Genomic DNA, 24,592 nt, shown 5'->3' on the forward strand with positions numbered 1-24,592 from the left:
GGATTTAATTTTGCTACTGCCACACAGTGTAGTAATAATAATAAAAAGATATTTTATTTTTTTAGGCATAACATCCATTTGTATCCCTAAACTAAGGCTTTAAAGTCAATTAGGACTCTAAACTATCAAAATCATCAATCAAGTTCATGAATTAACTAAAAATCATCAATTGAATCTCCATTCTAAACAAAAATCTTCAAGTGAGGTCTCATAGAAAATTATTCGATTGAACAATTTCATACCTTCTTTCCCAAACCCATTTTGAATTAACACATATCTTATTACGGTCTATATCAAATAGTTACAGTTTCCGATTTTAAGATAGAATAGGAACTCAATTGATAATTTTTACTAGTTCAAAGATTTAATTAATAATTTTTATAGTTTAAGGTTGTAATTAATTTTGAAGCTTTAATCTAGGGATACAAATAATAATGTAATGTTTTTTTTTATAACAAGGGAGAGGCGGGAGTTGCATATTATTCTCCCTCCCATTTTTTCATTACCAAACGTTCTCTCTTTCTTGATCTCGATCTCGATCTTTCCCACACCCCTGTCTCGCCACTCTCCTCCTCTCTCATCAGTTCTATTTACTCATCGTTTTAACTGTACGATTCCTGATGGGAAAACTACTTCTCATCCCCGATTGAACCACCCCTGTCGACGACTCTTAAAATTCCGAATTTTTCTTTGTTTTTTGGACGGCGGCAACATCAAGCACCAAAGTTTTCTTCAATTGAGGTGAGTTAACCCTTCATTTTGAATGGATTTAGGAATTTTGAATGGGTTTGCTTGAATGTGATATTTTATATAGAACGAGTGTTTGCTTGGGATTAGGGATTTTGAATGGGTTGAGAGATTTTGAATGGGTTTAGGGAAATTCCCAATATCCAAGGAGAGTTTGATTGGTTTAGGGAAACTCCCAATATCTTAAAAGTTTTACACACTATATGGTCCACTATTTTTCAGTTTATATAGGTTAGAGAAGGTATTAGCTAATGGCAGTCTTTCTCTTGTCACTTCAATTCATGTTAGTTACTACATCCTATTAGTTTACTTCTCATTAAATATGATGCGTTGAGTATGATAGAAATTGATGATAAGCCCATGTCAATTGCTGACTTGAAAGAATATAATGTCTCATTTGTAAATGGCAATTTATAATTCATTTGGAATTGTTTACAACCCATCATAAATAATATGATATGATTCTATTGATGAAAATTGCTATAAATATCCCAGGTGTCATGTTTTGAAGGTTTTGGAGTCCAATAAGCTGATAAAAGGGATGAAGGAGTTTAATCACTTAGTGTTAAGTGAGAAGAATTTTAGGGAGAAATATATTGATCAATTCATAAATGAAATCCTGGTTTCTTGGAGTTTTATCTTGGTATCAAGGAAGCCTAAAGCTCGATGGAGAAGAAGTAAGTTTTCCTTTACAATGAAAATAGATTAATAGTTCTTAGCTTTACTAATTATGGTTTTGTCTTTCAAATACTATCAATCTTGAATTCAATGGATTTGGGAACTGATCTAAAACTCTCTCTTGCATGCCTTCAATAAGATTGAAAGAAAACACCAGTTGATTAGAGGATAACAATTTTTGGTTTTGTATCAAAATCATGTAAATCATGTTTAGGTGCTTCTAGTGAATGCCTTTTTGTTGAGGAAAAATATTTTCAATTTCCCAATGCCATCATATTGCTCCATTCTGCCATTGTTTTTTGTATTCTTTTGGTTCTTATTTTATATTGGATAAAGAACACCAATCAATTAATGGTCATTTTCTCTGTTGTATAATTAATGGTCTTATTTTATATTGGATAAAGAACACCAATCAATTTTTGGGGAAGTATCAATTTAGGCTCTACGTACAAAATAGCACTAATATAGGCTTAAGGTTTAAAAAAAGGTACCAATTTAGGCCTCGATAACGGAACGAGACACGTCATTGATATTACTACGTTAAGTTCTGTCAATTGTACCTGGAGGGAGAAATCAGAATTTAACGGAGTAATAGGAATGACATGTCTAATCCGTTATATTAGGAATTGTGCAACTTTATGAGATATATGTCAAATTTTAGTTTACAATTTTCTTTGTGGATTTGACTATAGACTATAATCTGAGTCTTTATTATGAATTGCTTAGTTGGCATTTATATCCATGAAGTTTAATAAACTGATTTTTTTGTACTAATCAAAATTCTGACATTTAGCTTTGTTATTTACCAAGGTTTTGTTTTTGCAGCTCCTTTCTATGATTCTGTGAGAGCTCCTCCTGTTGTAATTAAAGTTGATATGCATTTCCCTTTTTGCTACTTCATCTCATTTCATTCAGCAAACTTCCTCTTTGTACTAATTGAATTTCCTCCTGTTGTAATTTCTTATTGAATTTCCCTTTTCTTACCTATTTGTATGTTTTTATTATCTCTAATTTATTTTGCAGATTGATCTATATGTTTTTGTAGGGTGTTAGATTGGAAATTCGATGCCGAGTGAAAGTTGATGAGATCACAACTAACCTCTAGCCTCATTGAAGTTTAAATTCTCTGTTATTAGAGCTCAATTCACTCGAAAAGAAGCTTAATTCCTCATCTCAAAGGTCAGAAAAAAATAGAAGAATTTAATTTCTAATAAGTCAACCTTCTAATTGGAACAGAACAATTGATGACTATAGCCTCAGTAATGATAGTATTATTTAATTTATAGACTGTAGATCTATAAATTCTGTTTTTGCAGTGTTTTTCTGCATACTCTGATTATGAACATGTTATGCAGTTCATTCATAAAATCGATAAATTTCCATGATTTCTACTTTGTATGAGAATTGGGATTAAATTGACAAAAATAGTGAATATCTTGACTTCAAACATTTTTAGGCATTTATATTTTCCATAAAGCTCCGGCTTTCAGTTCCACTTTGTTAGTTCCTTCACTGCAACACAAATGACTCATTTAAGACAAGATATCTGAAGAATGACATAGTTAAGAGTGGAAAGAGAGAAATCACATACTGTATTATGTTACAGTAGAGAGATCAGGATGAAGCATATACTTGTATCAAATTTAAACTTCACTCCAAAGTTAACAGGGCCACATAGGAAATTGAATTACATGCTTCCTTTTTTCTTTTTGTAATTTGCTGTTGATATTTGTCTTATGTACTATGCACAAGGAATGCCGAAAAGACCTTGTTTACGGATGACATTTAATTTTCTGTTGGCATCCCTCATATTTCATTAGATATCCTAGAAGTTATGTTGAGCATGCAATTCCAATTTCCAGGACTGATGTAATACAGTTTATCGCATCTGCTCCATCTTATCTTAAATTTCCTACATTGACATCATCTTCTCGAATCTTGTTACCATCATCCTCCATAGCTTATGATGTTAGTATAACCACATCTCCAGTTATAATGTGGGTGGAGAGTAAAACCATTTGTAAATGTTCCATCGGTTGGCCTCAGCCATGTGCAACTCTCCAGCAAAATAATGCCCACTGTCCCCTTATCACTTTATCCTTTGTGTAGAAGGCAGTTCCCCACCGTTTAGCAGAATTTTAGACTGCAGATGCTTCCTTTGCTGGTATTAAATAAAGAATGATAGTGTACATATCATTCTATCATGTCCAAAGACTTTAGTGTTTTCATTTTGTAGGTTGTTAGTTGCATATAGTATTGTTGTACCAATGAATAGCATGATCAGTACCATTTTGCATGATGATTATACTTGATGATGTAGGAGATAAAAAAAATCAAAGGATAATGAATAACATGATCAGTACCATACTATCATTAGAATTAACTCAAGAGAATCTGAAAGTTTTAGGACTTGTTATGAGAAATTGATCCTTTGCTAGTTACAATGTGTACTTCGTTGTTTGATTGTTATTAGTTTTTTATGATGTTTTTTTCCTTTTCCTTCAGTGACTGCCATTACGCAACAACTATGTCTTCAGATGCTGGCAATTCTAGTTTGTCTGTTGACAGAGACTATACTTTAAGTCAGAGCTCTTATGTTCAATCTATGAATGAGACGTGGGGCTGATACCATTTTCATCACAATGACCAATAATTTAAGTAATTTGATTATATGAGCATTTGTATTATTTTATTATCCTTCAGGATCAATGCTAATTTAGTTGTTCAGTCTCTTCATTGAGGTACTTGATTGTGTGTGATTCCTTCTTGTTCTGATTAAGTAATATCTTGATGCTAATGTTTCTTAATTATTTTCAGGAATCTTGAGGTCTTAACTCTAGGAAGAGGACAATTAGGGGATCCTTTTTTCCATGCCTTAGCAGAGTGTACCACGTTGAAGAGTTTGAATGTCAATGATGCTACTTTAGGTAATGGTGTTCAGGAGATCCCTATAAACCATGATAGGTTGCGTCATCTTCAACTTACAAAATGCCGTGTGGTGAGGATACCTGTCAGGTGAAACAATCTCAAGTTTCTAAAGCGAACTCCCAAATTTTGATATCTTGCTTACCATTCCATCTTGTGTTTTATCTATGATTCTATACCTTGTTTTATGTTACTGATCAACAATTAAAGGACCCTTTTGGAAGACCAGTGCATGATTTAAGGGATTATTGTATAGAGGAATAATCGGACTAATCATAGGGATTTATTTCCTTAGTTTTTCCTACACTAATCTATTACATGATACTAATTAAGCTATCACATAGTATTGTAATAGACACTAATTCAATATATTCAGGTTTTTGTAGAAGCTAGGAGCTCTGAAGTATTGCGGCGTCTATGACTGTTACTGTTACTGGGACTTCGCTTGCAACACATATGTTAGGCTTTAGTAACTCGGATTCAACCACTCTTGGCAATAATAAAACATGTATAATTTTAATATTCAAACTATGATATTATATTTCTTTGTTGGATGATAGAACAATTAATATTTATTCAATAATTATTTATTTTTCGTTAAAAATGGTTAAAATTTTGGACTTTGTTTATTTTTTATCCTTTTGTTCATATTGATTTTAATGTAGCTCCTTTCAATCCAAAAGCTCATATAACAATAATAATAATAATAATAAATTAAAAATAAAATTTCAAAATTTGATCGAAGTTTGCCACGGTGATGCTCATGGCTAAGCAAGGTTTGTAGCCAGACTGTTCTATTTTTGCCACAGTTATATTTGTGGCTAAGTGGAATTGTTTGCCATGGGCCACTATCTCTTGCCACAGTTATTTTACTTTTGCCACGATTTTACTCGTGGCAAAGGGATATGCTTAGCCACTGATTTTCTCGTGGTATAAAAACAAATTTATGCCACTACTATTATTTTCCCGTGGCAACTACCTAGCCACGCTCACTTGCGCCACGAGAGTATCTATCTTGAATTTCTGTGACTAAATAGCATAGCCACGAAAATATTACACTTAGGCCACGATTTTAACCGTGGCGCAAGTGATGATTTGTTGTAGTGTGAGTGATTCTTCAGGACAGCATGAAAAAGTCGTTAGCTAAAAGACAATGATCACCGCCCCTCTGTACCAATAATTGAATCCTTGGAAATACGCAGAAGACACATTCCGAGATGTATGGGTGATAGGGGTCAAAAACCCTATCTTTGGGTACGGTTTTAGAACGGTTTTTAGCATTATTTAGTTAATAAGCGAGCAATTCTCGCATTTAAATGCTTTTGTGTGAGTTAGTTAGAAATTGGACATGTTTTATTTACTTTTCGTTGTTCAGTCTCGTTTTATCATCAATTTAGGCAAATACGGCCAAAATGGCATGCATATTATAATTCCGTTATCTTTTGAAGCTAATTGATCCGTCAAAAGTCGCACCAAACGAAGCGTTTGCTCAAAATAAGCGATTGGCGGGTCAATTTAGCCTTTGGACTAATGTTGTTTGGAGTTTATGTGCGTGTGCAGGTTAAAACATGATCAATTTCAGGAAAAAATCGTGTCTCGGGGACCCCCGGCAGTCGCTCGGCGAATTGAGCATCGGTGAGCAGCCCAGGCGCTGCTCGGCGAGCTGCCCAGGCACTGCCCAGGCACTGCCCAGGCACTGCTCAGGCACTGCTCCTGCTCGCCGAGCAGGCCCTCAGAGGCCTGCTCTGGCGAGCAGGGAGCCTGCTCGCGACGAGCAGTGCCTGCTCACCGAGCAGCTCGCCCTGCTCGACGAGCAGACCTGCGGGAATTGGTCAAAAAGACCAATTCCGCCCCCACGACTCCACGACCGGCCCCACGACTACCTACCTACATAAGGACACGAAATAGGTCAAGAAAAGGGCCCGAGCCGCGTCTATAAATAGGATTTTTCCAATGTAAATTAGGCATCTTTCATTAATTGTAAATTACTTTAGCTTTCCCCTTGAATTTCCTCTCCATCTCCTCCATCTTCTTCGACCTCCATTGAAGCTCCTTCAAAACTGTTCTCGAGGAATATTCAAGGTCCGTCCTTAAGACCTAGGAAGCCGATTGCAGAGTAGACAGGTTCCTTGAAAGGGATTTTCGTATCTCCTTTTACCTTTCCTTGTTTGTACTCTTTGATACAGTCTATGAATCCTAGGCTAATTGTATCATGTGATATTATTCTTCATCTTTAATAATATTTTAGCTCTTATTTTGTTCTATGCTTATTTGTTTAATCTTTGTCTTACGCTTTATTCAATTGGTTTAACTCATTCAAAAGCCCCAAAATCGAGTAGGCACATATTGTGAGCTGAATCTGACCTAGTCAGAGCCTAGGAGATTGACGACCTCTTAGTTGATTAAGCCCAAATTGCTGAGCCTTAGACCTAGTTTCAGGAGGGTTAATCGCCTTGAATACAAGTGACTTAGATTAGGTTTTTAATCAATAGACCTAATAACCTAACTTCATTATTATCGTTCATACCATGTTCCTTCGGGTAATTGCATTAGTGAAAGATCGCCTAGGAGTAGTATAACTTAATTAGGAGTAGTTTAACTTAATTAGGCATAGAATAACTTAGTTAGAACTAGTATAATTTAACTAGGAGTAGCGTAATTCAACCTAGGAGTAGATTAACTTAAGAAAACAAACTCAAAACCCACAAAGCCTAGATAACACCTGAGACAAAGTAATTCGATACTTGTGGTAAATAAGTCCTGTGGATTCGATACCTGGACTTTCCAGATTTATTACTTGGTAACGACGGGGTACACTTATCCCTTAGTGAGCCTTGCGGTACCGACAACGCCGTGAGGCGCATCAAGTTTTTGGCGCCGTTGCCGGGGATTTATTTCTTCTGCAATATCAAACCAAAGGCCGATTTGTTAGTTTAGGCATTCTTTTGTGAATATCCTTTGTCTATATCATTTATACTTGTTTATATATAATTCTTTATAACTTTTATACTTGTTCATAACTATATACTTTTACTTATCAACTTTTGTGCTAGAACTTCACTTTTTCTCAGCATTCTCTGATCAATGAATTGGCAAGAAAGAGTCGAGTGGCAAGCTCAAAAGTTTACTATCCCATCAAGACAATACATTCATGCCCTGGAGAATGAGGCTCCCAATCCCTCCATAGCCGAGTTGAATAAGAAAATGGATATCTTGATGGTGAAACTGAGCCTCAACACCAATGAAAGTGTAAGTTTTGTGGGTAATCACCAAAGGTATAACTCTAACCCCAATTCTTACAGCTTTTATGGTAGTGATTGGAGGAGACCTCAACACTCAAATCTGTCCTACGGGAACCCCAACATGTTGAAGCCTCCAAATAGGTTTGTTAATGAGCACAGGGAAAACGAATTGGGAATGTTCCCTTACGAACAAGCAAGCCAAGTTCCTCCACAACCCTCTAGCTCACGAGATGAGGTGCTGTCCCTTTTGAAAGGAATATCAGCCCGACTTACAATCAACGAGGAGGTTTGCAAGGACTTGAGCAACCAATTGGCTCAAATAAACCATGAGATGCAAGAGCAATCCCGAGATGCTCTCCCAGGCATAAAAGAAAACATAGAAATCCCACAAAGGGAATCAGCTCAAGCCATCTCCTTGAGGAATGACAAAAAGGTAGAACCAAGTCCACTATCACATGCATCACTCGAGGTAAGTGAGGAACCGGAAGCGGTAAGCAACCCCGGTTCAAAATCTGAAATTCTAAATCATGTGATAGAGATAAAAGATCAAATCAAAACTTGTGTATCTCAACTACCTTTTCCTCAAAAATTAGAAAAGTTTAGGTTTGCTTCATGCTCAGAAGTTTTCATTCTCTTCGACCTACCAAGAGAATCCAAAAGAGAGCAAACCAAACTTTTTCATAATATGTTTAAATTCGACCTCCTGCTTTCATTAAACTTATTAGAGGCTCTTAATCCGTTTTACAGGTATGGATTATTTATTCAGGAATTTGAATTCCTAACGCGGATGTCAGCATACACCTAGGCGAGAATTCTATGTCGAGCTCACCGACTATAACGTAGCGCTTCTTGGGAGGCAACCCAAGTTTTAATAAAACTTTTCAGGTTTATTTTATTTAGATTATACATTGATCTTTTAGTTTAGTTGTTTAGTTTTCTTTTACGTTTTTTTAAGTGTTCGGGTTTAAAATAATAATAATAAAAAATAATAAAAAAAAATTTGGCCCCGGGAGGCCCAACTCGCCGAGCTGGGCACTCCAGCTCGGGCGAGCTGGGCACTACCGCCCAGCCCGCTGCTGGGCACTACCGCCCAGCCTGCTGGGCACTGTCGCCCAGCTCGCTGGGCACTGCCGCCCAACAGCCCGCTGGGCACTGCCACCCAGCCCGCTGCTCGACCGAGATAAGCAACATTTCGGGATTTTTTCCGAACGGAGCTAAATAAATAAATAAATAATAAAAAAAAAATTTGGCACCGCAAATCATCAAGTTTTTGGCGATTGTGATAAAATCAGTAAATTGTCTTCTCCACCCTAACTTTTTGCACATGCGCTTGATGGTTTTGTATGCAATGTTGGAACTTATTGCATGATTTAAGTGTGAGGAGGAGGGGTAGACAAACTTACAAAAATTTGTATAATTTTTAAATTTTTGTTGCGTCGTGTCTAGTTTAGTTTAGCGTTTTCGGGTTTTATTTATGTTTTTGCATGCTTAGGACCTAAAACCGTGAACCTCCTACGAATCTAAACTTTGTTAATTTTCCTTGAGGGCTGAGAACCGGATCTAAAATTGCATGACAACTAGTTTAGGTGTAGGACACAATCCTTGTATCTGTAAAAGCATGAGCTAAAGTTTGCATTTAGACCCTACTTTTGAAGAAATGCTAAAATCATTACTTAGGTAGATAACTTAAGAATTGAAGGCATGTGATATTAAACTCGAGTTTGGGGAGAACTAGTAAGCACAAAATTTAAACCCAAGAACTGTGAGTTGAATTTGAGCCCAAGAGCGAACATCAAAAAGCTCTTTTTCTTGACATTTTCTGTGTGAATGCTTTGACTTGTGGAAAGATTACAGATTTTGCACCTAATACTGAGTTGAACCTACATGCAATGATTTGAGATGGTAAACGATGAATCAGCCTCATTAGAATTAACCCTTTTCTTTACCTTATTTTCTCTTTTTCATCCACTCTAGGAAGCCCCTTTGAGCCTGTATTTTTGTAGTTTGTAGATTTTTTCTTTCGTTCTGACCCAATTTTTGCAAACCATCACTTGGTTTGTTACTTAACCCAAGTTTTTGCAAGGCTCACATTGAGTTTTTGTTTTCTTCTAAGCGCTTTATCTTTGTTTATGGCATCTTAGTAGCAAGCCAAAAGGCTAAGAAGTGAATGAGCCTTACTATCCAGAGAAAAAAAAGAAAAACAGAAAAAAAGAAAAGAAAAGAGACGAACAAAAGAAGGAGAACTCTATCTCCCAGTTCTTAAAATTAGAACGTCTCAGAAAAAAAAAAGAAATATATGTAAATAAAAAGCTCAATCACTTCACAATTTGCTAAAGCCATTTTTAAACTTTGTTTTTCTAGCGCTAGAACTCCTAACCCTTGTTGTACCTTTAACCCTCTAACCACATTACAACCCCAATTCGAGGCTGTTTTTGATATCATCGGAGTCATATAGCGTAGTAGAGGAACTCGGATGAACGTACAAAATCAACGTAATCCTAAGCAAGAACATAAGCCGAGAGTAAAACACTTTAGCCACCAAAATTGTGTGAATTGAGTGAACTACCTATGGTGAGGTGTTTTACTTAGCTATCCCCTTAAGCTCGTTTAATTGAACATGTGTCCTTTTTCTTAAACATATGACCTGTGATAATTGAAATGCGGCTTTTGGATATCGTGTCTCTACTTTGTATTTCCGAATGCATGTAATTACAGATGCTCGAAATTGTGTCAAGCACCTAGTCAAACTAGGAGGTTTTCTAGCTTGCAAAGTTTTAAGTGCGAGGAGGTTTGATAGGGGTCAAAAACCCCTATCTTTGGGTACGGTTTTAGAACGGTTTTTAGCGTTATTTAGTTAATAAGCGAGCAATTCTCGCATTTAAATGCTTTTGTGTGAGTTAGTTAGAAATTGGAAATGTTTTATTTACTTTTCGTTGTTCAGGCTCGTTTTATGATCAATTTAGGCAAATACGGCCAAAATGGCATGCATATTATAATTCCGTTATCTTTTGAAGCTAATTGATCCGTCAAAAGTCACACCAAACGAAGCGTTTGCTCAAAATAAGCGATTGGCGGGTCAATTTAGCCTTTGGACTAATGATGTTTGGAGTTTATGCGCGTGTGCAGGTTAAAACATGATCAATTTCAGGCAAAAATCGTGTCTCGGGGACCCCCGGCAGTTGCTCGTCGAATTGAGCATCGGTGAGCAGCCCAGGCGCTGCTCGGCGAGCTGCCCAGGCATTGCACCTGCTCGCCGAGCAGGCCCTCAGAGGCCTGCTCGGGCGAGCAGGGAGCCTGCTCGCGACGAGCAGTGCCTGCTCGCCGAGCAGCTCGCCCTGCTCGGCGAGCAGACCTGCGGGAATTGGTCAAAAAGACCAGTTCCGCCCCCACGACTCCACGACCGGCCCCACGACTTCCTACCTGCATAAGGACACGAAATAGGTCAAGAAAAGGGCCCGAGCCACGTCTATAAATAGGATTTTTCCAATGTAAATTAGGCATCTTTCATTAATTGTAAATTACTTTAGCTTTCCCCTTGAATTTCCTCTCCATCTCCTCCATCTTCTTCGACCTCCATTGAAGCTCCTTCAAAGTTGTTCTCGAGGAATATTCAAGGTCCGTCCTTAAGACCTAGGAAGCCGATTGCAGAGTAGACAGGTTCCTTGAAAGGGATTTTCGTATCTTCTTTTACCTTTCCTTGTTTGTACTCTTTGATACAGTCTATGAATCCTAGGCTAATTGTATCCTGTGATATTATTCTTCATCTTTAATAATATTTTAGCTCTTATTTTGTTCTATGCTTATTTGTTTAATCTTTGTCTTACGCTTTATTCAATTGGTTTAACTCATTCAAAAGCCCCAAAATCGAGTAGGCACATATTGTGAGCTGAATCTGACCTAGTCAGAGCCTAGGAGATTGACGACCTCTTAGTTGATTAAGCCCAAATTGCTGAGCCTTAGACCTAGTTTCGGCCTTACAAGGGAATCACGCACTAGGAACTTCAGGAGGGTAAGTAGGGTTAATCGCCTTGAATACAAGTGACTTAGATTAGGTTTTTAATCAATAGACCGAATAACCTAACTTCATTATTATCGTTCATACCATGTTCCTTCAGGTAATTGCATTAGTGAAAGATCACCTAGGAGTAGTATAACTTAATTAGGAGTAGTTTAACTTAATTAGGCATAGAATAACTTAGTTAGAACTAGTATAATTTAACTAGGAGTAGCGTAATTCAACCTAGGAGTAGATTAACTTAAGAAAACAAACTCAAAACCCACAAAGCCTAGATAACACCTGAGACCAAGTAATTCGATACTTGTGGTAAATAAGTCATGTGGATTCGATACCTGGACTTTCCAGATTTATTACTTGGTAACGACGGGGTACATTTATCCCTTAGTGAGCCTTGCGGTACCGACAACGCCGTGAGGCGCATCAAGTTTTTGGCGCCATTGCCGGGGATTTATTTCTTCTGCAATATCGAACCAAAGGTCGATTTGTTAGTTTAGGCATTCTTTTGTGAATATCCTTTGTCTATATCGTTTATACTTGTTTATATATAATTCTTTATAACTTTTATACTTGTTCATAACTATATACTTTTACTTATCAACTTTTGTGCTAGAACTTCACTTTTTCTCAGCATTCTCTGATCAATGAATTGGCAAGAAAGAGTCGAGTGGCAAGCTCAAAAGTTTACTATCCCATCAAGACAATACATTCATGCCCTGGAGAATGAGGCTCCCAATCCCTCCATAGCCGAGTTGAATAAGAAAATGGATATCTTGATGGCGAAACTGAGCCTCAACACCAATGAAAGTGTAAGTTTTGTGGGTAATCACCAAAGGTATAACTCTAACCCCAATTCTTACAGCTTTTATGGTAGTGATTGGAGGAGACCTCAACACTCAAATCTGTCCTACGGGAACCCCAACATGTTGAAGCCTCCAAATAGGTTTGTTAATGAGCACAGGGAAAACGAATTGGGAATGTTCCCTTACGAACAAGCAAGCCAAGTTCCTCCACAACCCTCTAGCTCACGAGATGAGGTGCTGTCCCTTTTGAAAGGAATATCAGCCCGACTTACAATCAACGAGGAGGTTTGCAAGGACTTGAGCAACCAATTGGCTCAAATAAACCATGAGATGCAAGAGCAATCCCGAGATGCTCTCCCAGGCATAAAAGAAAACATAGAAATCCCACAAAGGGAATCAGCTCAAGCCATCTCCTTGAGGAATGACAAAAAGGTAGAACCAAGTCCACTATCACATGCATCACTCGAGGTAAGTGAGGAACCGGAAGCGGTAAGCAACCCCGGTTCAAAATCTGAAATTCTAAATCATGTGATAGAGATAAAAGATCAAATCAAAACTTGTGTATCTCAACTACCTTTTCCTCAAAAATTAGAAAAGTTTAGGTTTGCTTCATGCTCAGAAGTTTTCATTCTCTTCGACCTACCAAGAGAATCCAAAAGGGAGCAAACCAAACTTTTTCATAATATGTTTAAATTCGACCTCCTGCTTTCATTAAACTTATTAGAGGCTCTTAATCCATTTTGCAGGTACGGATTATTTATTCAGGAATTTGAATTCCTAACGCGGATGTCAGCATACACCTAGGCGGGAATTCTATGTCGATGATACAGATTGAAAGCGATAAATGAAGGTTTTAATCGTAAACCAACAAAGAGGTTCTTCTCTAGCTAAACTAGAAGGAGTGAATCCCAATAACAAGGTATAAACCTTAGGTTCTCAAAGAGAATGATTTTTGATTGATTAAAAGTTGCCGTCATTCTTACAAAATGAGGGTTTAAATACTTCCCCTTAATGGTAACAAAAGACTAGGATTACCCTACTAGGGTTACAATAAGGCTATCCCTAAAAGGGTAAAATAGGTGATACGCCCTGACAATAGTACATTGGTACAGGTACGGATTGTCAGGGTTGTTGGTGAATTACTTCGGGAGGAAGTAAGCCTAGAGATCCGCCCAGGGTAGATGTTGATACGCCTCCTTGCGTACTCCTAGATTTGCCCAGCTTGCTTGTCTTGGGGATCCGCCCTCCTAGGTATAACCTCTGTGGGTCTGATATCTGAGGATTCACCAGAGCGCCTGTGATCAGTGATCTCAGTTAGGATGTCCGTATCATTCTCTCCTTCTTTAAAAGAACTCGGCACCGATTCGCCCTGTTTGAACTCCAAAGGACCATCCGGCTTCCATGGGCTAAGGTCACGGATGTTGAATGCTGGTGAGATTTTACCAAGCCAGTTCGGCAATGCTATATGATAGCCATTGGCATTGACCTTCTTGGTGATCTTATATGGCCCGTATTTCCTAGGCCGAAGCTTGCTACTTGCGGCGTTGGCGAGTCTCTCTTTGCCCAAATATGCCATAACCTCATCCCCGACTTCAAACTGTAGGTCCCTGTGGTGCTCATCCACCTTAGCCTTTAATTTCTGATTTCCCTCCTTAAGAGTCTCTCTCATCTCTTGGTGCATCTGTACATAATCCTTGGCCAGCTGGTTGGCAGTCACGTTTCCTTTAGGGAGATGGGCTATATCAAGGACGTGATTCAGGGACTTTGTGTATACCACCTCAAATGGAGATCTCCCGGTTCTCGAATGTACAGAACCGTTGTAGGCGAACTCAGCTTGGGCTAGAACCACATCCTGGGCTTATCCTTACACTTGCTGCGCAGTAAGTTTCCCAAGGTTCTATTGACCACTTCTGTCTGTCCGTCTGTTTGAGGGTGGGCGGTGGTACTAAACTTCAGATACGTATCGAACAAAGCCCACAATGTCCGCCAGAAGTGACTGAGGAACTTCGTATCACGATCCGAGACAATGCTATTAGGTATGCCATGTAGCCTGACAATCTCTTTGAAGAATAGCTTAGCAGTCGCTGAGGCATCATTAGTCTTGCGACATGGTATGAAGTGAGCCATCTTTGAAAACCGATCAACCACGACAAAGATGGAATCCATGCCCCTCTGAGTTCTGGGTAATCCTAGGACAAAGTCCATGGACAGATCTTCCCATATGGTCTCTGGCACAAGCAAAGGTAACTGCAAGCCCGCATTTGTAGTGCGTCCCTTCGCGGTCTGGCAAACATAGCATCATTCTACTAAGTAGGCAACATCTCTCCTCATCTTAGGCCAGAAATAGCGGGAACTCACTGCTTCATATGTCTTATCTCGCCCAAAATGCCCTCCCAGGGATCCGCCATGTAGATCCCGAACAACCTTCTCGCGAATGGAAGTGCAAGGTAGGCAAAGTTGGTTGCCCCTCATGAGATACTCATCCATCAGGTGATACGCTCCATCTCCATGCTGGTTTTTACACTTTTCCCAGATACTACCAAAATCAGGATCCGCCACGTATTCTCCTCGGATGTGTTCAAAACAATCGGTCTCCAGGTTAACTGTCTTGATTAGTGACACCCTTTGACTTAAGGCGTCCACCACCTTGTTCTGTTTTCCAGCCTTGTGGATAAGCTTATAGGGAAACTTATCTATGAAGGCGGACCACCGGGCATGCATGGAGCTTCAAAGTTGCTTCTGACTTCCCAGGTATTTGAGAGCTTGATGGTCAGTGTAGAGGATGAATTCTTTTCCCACCAAGTAATTTTCCCATACTTTCAACGCCCTCACTACAGCATAAAACTCTTGATCATACGTTACCCACTTTTGCCGTGCCTCACAGAGCTTCTCACTGAAGTATGCAATGGGCCTCTTTTCTTGCATCAAGACACCACCAATCCCAATTCCACTGGCATCACACTCAACTTCAAACAGTTTATCAAAATCGGGAAACGCCAGCACTGGTGCTGTACTCAGCTTTTCCTTGATCAAGGCGAAGCTCTCTTCTTGGGCGTCCGCCCACTCGAACCCCCTTCCCTTCTTTAAACATTCCATCAATGGGGCCACTATGGAACTGAAGTTCTTAATGAATCGACGATAAAACATTGCTAGCCCATGAAAACTCTTGATATCCCCCACGTTCCTCGGAGTGGGCCATTCTCGGATGGCTCTTACCTTCTCCCCATCAACTCGGATTCCATTCCCACTGACCACGAATCCAAGGAAAACCAGGCTCTCCATGACAAAGTCACACTTCTTGGTGTTGGCGTATAGCTGGTGTTTCCTTAACAGGTCAAATACTGTCCGCAAGTGCTCCTGATGTTCCGCCAAGGTCTGGCTATGAATCAGAATATCATCAAAATACACGACTACGAATTTCCCAATCACCGGGCGAAGCACCTGATGCATCAGCCTCATAAAAGTACTGGGGGCGTTGGTCATCCCAAATGGTATAACCATTCATACAATCCATCTCTCGTCTTGAAGGCGGTCTTCCACTCATCCCCAGATCGGATTCGTATTTGGTGATAACCACTCCTGAGATCAATCTTGGAGAAGACTCGAGATCCGCCAAGTTGGTCCAGCATGTCATCCAACCTTGGAATCGGGAACTTGTACTTGATGGTGATCTTGTTAATAGCCCTACTGTCAACACACATCCGCCAAGACCCATCCTTCTTCGGTGTAAGTAAAGCTGGAACGGCGCAAGGACTCATACTCTCCCTAACGTATCCCATCTCGATGAGTTCCTCCACTTTCTGTCTCATGATGTCATTCTCCTTTGGGCTCATTCGGTAATGTGGGAGGCTTGGTAAACTAGCCCCAGACACAAGATCGATATGATGTTGGATGTCCCTCAAAGGTGGTAACCCACTTGGTAGCCCTTCAGGGAACAGATCTTGATATTCGCCAAGTAGGCGGGTCACTTCAGTCGGCATCTCCCTTTCGTCCCTTTGGGCGGATTCGTGGTTCGCCTTAACCATTACCACATACACCATCTGGCTCTCTTCACATTCACTGACAAAAGATTTGTGTGTGGGACAGACTACCAAGGTAGACTTTTCATCGGCCTTTGGCTCTCTCATCATTGGTGTAAGGACAAACTTCACCCCATTCTTCACAAATCTGTAAGTGTTCTCTCTTCCTGCGTGGATGGCATCGTTATCAAACTGCCAGGGTCGTCCCAACAATAGGTGGCAGGCATCCATATCTACCACATCACAACAGACTTCATCACTATAATCACCAATCACAATAGGTACCCTGCATCTCTGGGTCACCTTAAGTTCACCCACGTTTTTGATCCATCCCACTCTATAAGGGCCGGGATGCGCCTCCGCCAACAACTCGAACTTCTGAATGGCGCTGCTGCTCACAATGTTCTCTTGGCTCCCACTATCTTTTATCACATTGCATCGCCCACCTTTCACAAGACAGCGGGTCCTGAATAGTCGGTGCCTCTGATCTCCCTCTACCCAGCTAGAGACTAACAAACGCCGTACCACATGAATGGCGTATCTCTCTTCATCCGCCTCATCATCATCTTCTCCCAAGGGTTCACAAAATACTTCATCCCCTTCGTCATAGTCATCTTCATACCTCTCCACCATGTTGGCGCTCTTCCTCCTAGGACACTCTTTGGATCTATGGCCTGGTTCATTGCACCGAAAACATTTGAAAGGCGTTGGCCTCGCATACGGATTGTTGCTCTTAGGTGGTATAGGTGCTTCCTTGTATGGCCTAGTGTCTCCGACAGATCCCCTTCCCACACTGTTAACCTTGGCCCCACTGGCACTCGCCACCTGCTTGCCTTTGTCATAAGACCTCACGTGATCTCTTCCTCCAGGCGTATACTCAGTAGTGGCGGATCTCCTGGATCTCCTGGTCAGTTGGGATTCGGCCTTGAGGGCTAAATTCCTAGCATCTTGTACCCGAACCACCATCTGTGTGCCAATACGATCCTGGATGTTGTATCTCAACCCTTCTAGATACCTAGAGGTCTTTTGGCTTTCAGTTTCCGACAGGTTGGCCCTTGCTGATAGCCTCAAGAACTATGAGGTATACTCATGGACACTTCGGGTCCCTTGAGAGCATCCCCTATAGGAGCTGTAGATATACTACTCATAATCCGGCGGTAAGAACCGCTCCCTCAACATCGCCTTCATCCGTAGCCAAGATCGAATCGGATCTCTGCCCCCTCTTCTTCTCTCTTCCCTCATCTGATCCCACCAAACTGATGCGCCACCCTTCAGGTGATACGCCACCAGCCTTACTTTCCTCTCATCATGAATCCCAGCATACTCAAAGAAACGTTCAACTTCCGATAACCAGTCTAAGAACCCCTCTATATCCAGTTTGCCTCCAAAAGACGGTAAGTCTATTTTTAGCTTAAAGGCATCAACTCTATCAAAGTTCCCTAGACCTGGGTATCCCCTAGCAACCTCCACACGTCGGTTGTCAACAGGCCCAACATCCCTCATAGTTCTAACGGTATTATCATTTCCGATACCCTCAAAGTCATCACTATCACTATCAGCGTTATGCACAATGACAAAGTTGGGTCTTCTTACCTCAGGATCCCTAGGACCCATTTGTGGAAGCGGTTGTTCAAGGGCTCCTTCCTTTCTCTGGGTCGATCCTCCCGCGGTTGGTCGGATTAGCGCCAGAACCTTCAGCTTGAAGTTTTCTAAGGAGGTGGTTAGCTCCAGGAACCGTTGATCGGTTTGCCTCTGCTGTTCATGGCTGGCTTGGATCCGCTCCGCGAGGTGCTCCCTCAGCTCCTCATACCTCCGGTCACTGGTTTCCATGGAATCTTACGGTTGTTGGGGTTGAACCATTGCCAAAAGAAGTTTCGGGTCAGGAAACGATCGGCTCTGATACCAACTGATACAGATTGAAAGCGATAAATGAAGGTTTTAATCGTAAACCAACAAATAGGTTCTTCTCTAGCTAAACTAGAAGGAGTGAATCCCAATAACAAGGTATAAATCTTAGGTTCTCAAAGAGAATGATTTTTGATTGATTAAAAGTTGTCATCATTCTTACAAAATGAGGGTTTAAATACTTCCCCTTAATGGTAACAAAAGACTAGGATTACCCCTACTAGGGTTACAATAAGGCTATCCCTAAAAGGGTAAAATAGGTGATACGCCCCGACAACAGTACATTGATACAGGTACAGATTGTCAGGGTTGTTGGTGAATTACTTCGGGAGGAAGTAAGCCTAGAGATCCGCCCAGGGTAGATGTTGATACGCCTCCTTGCGTACTCCTAGATTCGCCCAGCTTGCTTGTCTTGGGGATCCGCCCTCCTAGGTATAACCTCCGTGGGTCTGATATCTGGGGATTCGCCAGAGCGCCTGTGATCAGTGATCTCAGTTAGGATGTCCGCATCAGTCGAGCTCACCGACTATAACGTAGCGCTTCTTGGGAGGCAACCCAAGTTTTAATAAAACTTTTCAGGTTTATTTTATTTAGATTATACATTGATCTTTTAGTTTAGTTGTTTAGTTTTCTTTTACGTTTTTTTAAGTGTTCGGGTTTAAAATAAAATAAAAAAAATTTGGCCCCGGGAGGCCCAGCTCGCCGAGCTGGGCACTCCAGCTTGGGCGAGCTGGGCACTGCCGCCCAGCTCGGCGAGCTGGGAACTGCCGCCCAGCTCGACGAGCTGGGCACTGCCGCCCAGCTCGGCGAGCTGGGCACTGCTGCTCGGCGAGCTGGGCACTGCCGCCCAGCAGCCCGCTGGGCACTACCGCGCAGCCCGCCGCTGGGCACTGCCGCCCAGCCCGCTGCTCGACCGAGATAAGCAACATTTCGGGATTTTTTCTGAACGGAGCTAAATAAATAAATAAATAATAAAAAAAAAAAATTTGGCACCGCAAATCATCAAGTTTTTGGCGATTGCGATAAAATCAGTAAGTTGTCTTCTCCACCCTAACTTTTTGCACATGCGCTTGATGGTTTTGTATGCAATGTTGGAACTTATTGCATGATTTAAGTGTGAGGAGGAGGGGTAGACAAACTTACAAAAATTTGTATAATTTTTAAATTTTTGTTGCGTCGTGTCTAGTTTAGTTTAGCGTTTTCGAGTTTTATTTATGTTTTTGCATGCTTAGGACCTAAAACCGTGAACCTCCTTCAAATCTAAACTTCGTTACTTTTCCTTGAGGGCTGAGAACCGAATCTAAAATTGCATGACAACTAGTTTAGGTGTAGGACACAATCCTTGTATCTGTAAAAGCATGAGCTAAAGTTTGCATTTAGACCATACTTTTGAAGAAATGCTAAGATCATTACTGTTGGTCCCTGGTAATTAGTTCCAAGGGGGGGTTAGGAACTAATATAACTTTTTCGCGTTTTAATTAAGCTGACTGGAAGTTATTTTGAGAGTTTATTAACTCGGCTTTTGGTCAGCTTGGTGAGATATGTTTCAAGACAGCTTTAGTCAGATGTTGACTAAAGTTGTTTTCTTGTGAGTTGAGAATTGACACTCTTGGAGGTCAGATTCTAACTCAGCACCACTTATTTACTCAAGGTCAGCTTAGGCAATATATATGCTGAGTAAATATAGCAAACAACACATGCAATATAAGAGATAGTTCAGAGATTACTCAGTATCACTTATCCTGGTTCGGCCTCTCTGCCTACGTCCAGTCCCCAGAGTCCTCCGGGATTTTTGAATCCAATACTGAGCTCTTTAACGGTAGAGCACAAACCAATTACAAGGCAGTTGAATATGCAAGAGTACCTTTCTCTATTCGTCTACTCAACTCCTACTAAGTGCTACAACCCAGTACCTAGATTTCTCTACCACTGAATGCTTACAACCAAGCACTCGGCTTAACACTCTCAATATTCCTATTGATCACAAACTTGTTCTTTTTATGCTAAAGAACACTTTAGATGATTACACAACAATCAATCTAGCATTTACACAGAGAATGGAAAAGTTGGTGTAAGATCTTTTTGTATTTGAGTGCTTTCAAGATTTTCTCTCCTTGTATTTTTCTCTTAATGCTTCAGTGATGATCCAAGGTTCTTCATTGTCCTTTTATAGAAGGAAACTGCAGATTTGGATCGTTTGAATTGTTGTTACCGTTAACACCAAAACGGCTCTTTTGGGGAACAATTTCTGGTCAGCTTCAGACTGTTCCCCCATTCCCTTTCTCTATTTTCTTCAGGCGTCAGGTTTGTCTTCTTGCGTCTGGCTTGTCTTTTTGCGCCAGTTGTGTTTTACCAATAATCCAACGACCCATGTTTCTTGGAATTAGTCTTTTGTGTGTCTTCGAGGTTCCAATTATTGGTGCAGAAGATTGGCAGACTTTGTCCTTTAGTGAACGGATCCTTCATGTTGTCCTGACTGTCACTCAGCTTTCTTTGTTATCTTCGGATGTTCAACTTCTAAGCTGAGTTCCTTCTTGGTCAGCTCCGTTCTGTTTAAACGCTTCTGAAGAAGTCTTCAAATTTAGTTAGCTTCATTTTGCTTCTGAGTTCTACTCCACTCAGCTTCCATTCAGTCATGCTGAGTTCCGTTCTACTCAGCTTTGCTTATGCTGACTTTTGTCCTGTCTTTACTTTATATATATTTTTGCACTCAATATTGAACAAACACATTAGTACAATTAAATCAAAGCATTTAAATTTAATTGCCTCTTAATCATGGATGATTTTGTCAAATCAAAATCTTATGGAAGAGGTGTTTCAACAAACTCCCCCATTTTGATGTTGGCAAAATACATAATTATGGAACTCAGTTATAAGTTACCCCATGATTGATATTTTTGAAATGACTCCCCCGTAAGGGTTGCACATATTGTCTTAACTTAATTCTAAACCTTCCAATGTTTAATTGAATTAGTTTTAAGACACTTGTGTATGCTGACTTATTTAAATGTTGGATTTTTCAAGATCTGATTTTTCTTTTAATTTTAAGTCAGCTTTCAAGTATGTTGTTACTCAGTTTATTACCTAAGTGTTAATGTATCTGAGTATTCTTTACTTCTTAATTTGTTTGTTCAATTTTATCGACCAGTTTGAGGAAATTGTATCTGCCATAGATTTAAGCAAAAAAGTTAAAGCTAACCAATAAAGCTAACCAGAACATATAAATGTTTTTATGCAAGTTCTAAGCAAACAACATTTACTAGACTACATCTAGTTCTACTTTTTCTTTTTCTGAGCCGGGTGATCAGCTTGAGCAATTCCTTTGCCTTTCTCTTTACTCCCTGAAGCATTACCTGCAGGCTGAGTTCCTCCTTGACTTGTCTCCCCCGTTTTGCCATCATCGGGTTTATAGAGGAAGGTTTCATTTCGAGCTGCAGATGAGAGATAATGGGAGTAGCGCTGAAGCTTCTTAGTGCTTTCACCCAAAGCATCAATTACTGGTACACTATCGTCCTGGACATGCCTAGGAACCCGAAGGGAGCTGCTGATCATGCTAAGGAGGCATTCATGGGATTTGCTCAGCCAAGTGAGCGAGCTGGTGATCTGACCAAAAGATTGATGGTACAGCTTGAGCAAGGCAGAATCATAGAACATGCGCTGGGCATTATTGATGCGCATGGCTTTCATAATGGCCTGGGAAAAGCTCAAGAGTTCACTGTTGGAAACTGGATCAACAACAGGAAAGTCGTCCATAAGATCAATTTGCTTTTGTGCCTTCTTTTTGAGTCTTCGCCGTGTCTCAGCTTTTGGCGGTGAAGGGTCAGCTCGAATACCTTCACTGGACTCAGTATCAACTGTTTCCTCTTCTACATATAGATTTCCAAGTTGCTCAGTATGATCCTCAACAACAATATTTTCATCTCCTTCAACTCTCTGCTCAGCCTCATCCTGAGGTTGCTCAACATTAGTCTGCTCAGTTTGTTGCTCAGTTTCTTTCTCAGCTTCCTGCTCTTGTTCAGCTCTCTGCTCAGTTTCTTCCTCAGTTTCCTTTTCTAGGTCAGTTCCATGACCTTGGGAGGATACAATCCAATCGATCGGATCAGCTTCAACTGGTTTTAAGGAATTAATCTTCTTCTTTTTCATCAAAGGGGATTCTGGAGTTTCTTCTTCTTCATCTTCAGGCCCTTCTGGCCTCTTTCTCTTTTCTGCTGACTCAGCTTTTTCCTTAGCTTTGTCAGCTTTAGCTTTTTCCTGAGACACAAGTCTCACCTTTTTGGGGATAGCATGGATGTCTTTAGAGCAGGTTTCAAGAGCCTTCCTCTTCTTCTTCTTCTGCTCAGGCTGAGCTATCTTAGGGGACTCAGTATGAGTCTCCACTTCTTTTTCTGGCTCAGATTGAAGCTCAACTTCTGGTTGCTCAGCTTCTTCATCTTCCTCAGCATCTCCAGCTCCTTCATATCCTTTCAAGGGTTGATTGTACAACAGTCCATCCAGCAAAACTGCAGTGATTTCACTCCCTAAGCTACTCATTTCATTTATCGTCTCGATCTGCTTGTCTTCGAGAATTTTTGTGATTAGAGACCCCAAGCGGAGTTTCTTACCACCTCGTTGAAGAGCTCCAACTAGGAAGATGGGGAGATTGAGTGGAGTGTAGGTCAGCATGTGCTAGATGAAGCACTGCTCGAAGTTAGAGGCGGATGAAGCTGAGTTGAGTTTGGGGAAGATAAAGTTGGTCAGCATGTAATGGACCATCTTCTGTTCTTTTCCCATACAGGTGCTGGGTATTTCACCTTTATGATCCTTGGGTTTACAGAACCCCTTGATCTTCTCAGCCGTGTCTTTTGGCACTTTCTCCTTTGTTGTTCTGAACTCAATTCCTTCGTCTGGTAAATCTAGTAAGGTGGCTAGATAAGCAGGGGTTACGATGATTTTCTGACCTTTAACTGTGGTCTCCAAATAATCAGAGTCATCTTCATCAACATGTAGATTCGAATAGAATTCCCGTACTAACCTAGGATAGGTTGTTCCTGAGAGAGAGAAGAGACCAGTCCACTTGTTCTTCTCGATCCAGTCACAAAATGGTTTCTCAGAGGTGACGAATCCTGGAGAGAACCATCTGCATTTCAGAACCTCCAGATTGTTGACCTTTTTGTGTACTTTGATCATTTTTCTTTCTATTTGTGTCGAAGGACCCGCGGAGTCACCCTGAGTGGGTTTGTTTGAGGTTTGAGTTTTAGGGGTTTCGTTCTTCCCGGAAGCCATTTTTACAGGTGAAGGTTTTTGTGGTTTTAGGGAGAGAGAAGAGTTTGATTGTAAGCGTAAAGAGTAAAGAGTGGGGATCCTTCCGCTTTTTATATTAGATTTTCGGCGGCCCTATTCAATTATTCTAGCCGTTTTTGCCTAGGGACGTTCAACCGACAAGGATTCTGTCATTTATGACATCTTCGGCGCATGGGATATGTCACTAAAGTGCGTCTTTCCAAGGTGCCAGTAGTTACACGTGTAGGCATTTATTTTACGCGAGTGGGTTTCTACGGGATTTTGCTAGAATTCGAAACATTCGCGATGTTGAGTGCCTGGCTTTCATGAATTTCCTATCTCTAAATAACTCAACATACGTCAATCACTCAGCATGTTCATCAACTCAGCATAGGGTGATTACTCAATATGTTTATCTACTCAGCATAGGATATTTACTCAACATTTGTATCTACTCAGTATAACCACTCAATGTTTATGTCAATTTAGCATGAGGTTATTTTTCTATTTTTAAGCTTAATAAAGAGTAGATATTTATTGTTAATTTACTCAGCATGGCATTTGCACAATCATTCAAATTTCCACTCAATATAGCAATCACTCAACATTCAACTATACAGATTTATTTAGAGTGGATTTGACATACCAATTGCTTCCCTTAGTATATTGAATTGTTCTCGTGCCAAGGGCTTAGTGAAGATATCTGCAAGCTGATCATTTGTTGGCACATAGGTCAGCTTGATCTCATCTTTTAGTACATGGTCTCTGATGAAGTGATGCCTTATGCTAACATGCTTCATCCTGCTGTGTTGGACTGGATTCTTAGATAGATCAATGGCACTTTTGTTGTCACATTTGATCTCTATTGTCTTTGTTTTGACTCCGTAATCCTCAAGGTGTTGCTTTATCCATAGGACTTGTGCAACACAGCTTCCAGCAGCCACGTACTCAGCTTCAGTTGTAGACAGAGCTACAGATGATTGCTTCTTGATGAACCAA

The 24,592-nt window shown here is 40.4% G+C and overlaps 1 long non-coding RNA gene across 6 annotated transcripts; it reads left to right on the forward strand.

Moving 5' to 3' along the window:
- Window positions 1-470: 470 nt before the first annotated feature.
- LOC136209785 (uncharacterized) lies at window positions 471-5,619 on the forward strand. Of its 6 annotated transcripts, none has more exons than XR_010677668.1 (5): window positions 471-741; window positions 1,243-1,424; window positions 2,251-2,604; window positions 3,931-4,440; window positions 4,727-5,619. It is a non-coding gene; the product is annotated as an uncharacterized lncRNA (long non-coding RNA). The 6 variants fall into 6 exon arrangements; XR_010677669.1 differs by lacking the exon at window positions 4,727-5,619 and having other exon boundaries at window positions 3,931-4,166; window positions 4,243-4,591; XR_010677671.1 differs by lacking the exon at window positions 4,727-5,619 and having other exon boundaries at window positions 3,931-4,083; window positions 4,243-4,591.
- The last annotated feature ends 18,973 nt before the right edge of the window (window positions 5,620-24,592 follow it).

This window comes from Euphorbia lathyris, chromosome 10, assembly GCF_963576675.1.
Source record: "Euphorbia lathyris chromosome 10, ddEupLath1.1, whole genome shotgun sequence".
Lineage (NCBI taxonomy): Eukaryota > Viridiplantae > Streptophyta > Magnoliopsida > Malpighiales > Euphorbiaceae > Euphorbia > Euphorbia lathyris.